This window comes from Anoplopoma fimbria, chromosome 7 (genome assembly GCF_027596085.1).
Source record: "Anoplopoma fimbria isolate UVic2021 breed Golden Eagle Sablefish chromosome 7, Afim_UVic_2022, whole genome shotgun sequence".
Taxonomy (NCBI): domain Eukaryota; kingdom Metazoa; phylum Chordata; class Actinopteri; order Perciformes; family Anoplopomatidae; genus Anoplopoma; species Anoplopoma fimbria.
Genome location: NC_072455.1, coordinates 9,039,155 through 9,041,315, shown reverse-complemented (window position 1 = coordinate 9,041,315; position 2,161 = coordinate 9,039,155). Strand labels below are relative to the sequence as shown.

The 2,161-nt window shown below is 42.2% G+C and overlaps 3 non-coding genes across 3 annotated transcripts; 2 read left to right on the top strand and 1 right to left on the bottom strand.

Annotated features, from left to right (window-relative positions):
• The first annotated feature begins 708 nt into the window (after window positions 1-708).
• LOC129093944 (5S ribosomal RNA) lies at window positions 709-827 on the top strand. The gene has a single exon (XR_008531339.1). It is a non-coding gene; the product is annotated as a 5S ribosomal RNA (ribosomal RNA).
• Window positions 828-1,207: 380 nt separating this feature from the next.
• Window positions 1,208-1,326, top strand: LOC129093922 (5S ribosomal RNA). Its single transcript, XR_008531317.1, has one exon. It is a non-coding gene; the product is annotated as a 5S ribosomal RNA (ribosomal RNA).
• A 467-nt stretch (window positions 1,327-1,793) lies between these two features.
• Window positions 1,794-1,912, bottom strand: LOC129093933 (5S ribosomal RNA). Its single transcript, XR_008531328.1, has one exon. It is a non-coding gene; the product is annotated as a 5S ribosomal RNA (ribosomal RNA).
• Between the last annotated feature and the right edge of the window lie 249 nt (window positions 1,913-2,161).

Below are 2,161 nucleotides of genomic sequence, written 5' to 3'. Positions count from 1 at the left end.
TGGATGTTTTGTCTAGCCTGGACACTGACTCCGTTTTGATGGCCCTCTGTCGCTTTATTGCACAAAGAGTCAAACCAGCGGAGCACTGAAGTCATCCTAGGAATGGACAGGAGAGTCCATACAGCAGTGGTCCAGATCAAGGGCAAGAGCTATACCAGGCCAGTCGCTCACCTTGTTACCCTGCCTGCCATCTCTTATATTATATTATTAGGAATCTAATAAAACTATACATCTCTGCTGACAGGTGAAGTTGCACTTTAGACTGGTTAGGTTGAACAACCTGTTACATTACGAAGAGGTTTTTCTCATTATTTCATGTATGTCTGTTTCAGGACCACAAACAAACTTGTTTGACTCTACCCAGTGAGCATTTTTCCATTGAAAAGACTTCTAAAAGATGACTATGGCCGACGTTCAAAAGTGAAAGTTTATTGAACTACTATTTGTAGATTTGTAGCTTTCATCATTCCTAAGCTCATCGGTCATTTTCTTTTCAATTTTATGCTAACGTATTCTACATTTCAACAGTAAATATTAATCTTTTTACTGCACTACATTTGTGATCCTTATAGCCACTTTGTACATTCTGATTTGACATTTAAAAGCTGTGAGTGTGTCTGGCAATCTGCAGGCGCTCCCTGTATAGACGAAAGAGCAAAGCGTGGTGATATAGTATCTTTAAAAGGCCCTTTGGTAGGCACAATATTTGCTTACGCCCATACCACCCTGAACACACCCGATCTCGTCTGATCTCGGAAGCTAAGCAGGGTCGGGCCTGGTCAGTACTTGGATGGCAGACCGCCTGGGAATACCAGGTGCTGTAAGCTTTTTTCACTCCTCTTTAGAAAAAGCAGAGGGCGCTGCTGCTTTTTCAGTGGACACCGACAGGGTGGGAAGGAAATAGCTAGATCATGACTTGCCGGTATAGAAATGACACAAATCCAGTTAAATGATGGCTTTCATCATTCCTAAGCTCATCGATCATTTTCTTTTCAATTTTATGCTAACGTATTCTACATTTCAACAGTAAATATTAATCTTTTTACTGCACTACATTTGTGATCCTTATAGCCACTTTGTACATTCTGATTTGACATTTAAAAGCTGTGAGTGTGTCTGGCAATCTGCAGGCGCTCCCTGTATAGACGAAAGAGCAAAGCGTGGTGATATAGTATCTTTAAAAGGCCCTTTGGTAGGCACAATATTTGCTTACGGCCATACCACCCTGAACACACCCGATCTCGTCTGATCTCGGAAGCTAAGCAGGGTCGGGCCTGGTCAGTACTTGGATGGGAGACCGCCTGGGAATACCAGGTGCTGTAAGCTTTTTTTTCACTCCTCTTTACAAAAAGCAGAGGCGCTGCTGCTTTTTCAGTGGACACCGACAGGGTGGGAAGGAAATAGCTAGATCATGACTTGCCGGTATAGAAATGACACAAATCCAGTTCGATGATGGCTTTCATCATTCCGAATCTACCGATCATTTTCTTTTCAATTTTATGCTAATGTTATACTACATTTTCAACAGTAAATATTAATCTTGTTACTGCACTACATTTGTGATCCTTATAGCCACTTTGTACATTCTGATTTGACATTTAAAAGCTGTGAGTGTGTCTGGCAATCTGCAGGCGCTCCCTGTATAGACGAAAGAGCAAAGCGTGGTGATATAGTATCTTTAAAAGGCCCTTTGGTAGGCACAATATTTGCTTACGGCCATACCACCCTGAACACGCCCGATCTCGTCTGAGCAAATATTGTGCCCTCTGCTTTTTGTAAAGAGGAGTGAAAAAAGCTTACAGCACCTGGTATTCCCAGGCGGTCTCCCATCCAAGTACTGACCAGGCCCGATCCTGCTTAGCTTCCGAGATCAGACGAGATCGGGCGTGTTCAGGGTGGTATGGCCGTAAGCAAATATTGTGCCTACCAAAGGGCCTTTTAAAGATACTATATCACCACACTTTGCTCTTTCGTCTATACAGGGAGCGCCTGCAGATTGCCAGACACACTCACAGCTTTTAAATGTCAAATCAGAATGTACAAAGTGGCTATAAGGATCACAAATGTAGTGCAGTAAAAAGATTAATATTTACTGTTGAAATGTAGAATACGTTAGCATAAAATTGAAAAGAAAATGATCGATGAGCTTAGGAATGATGAA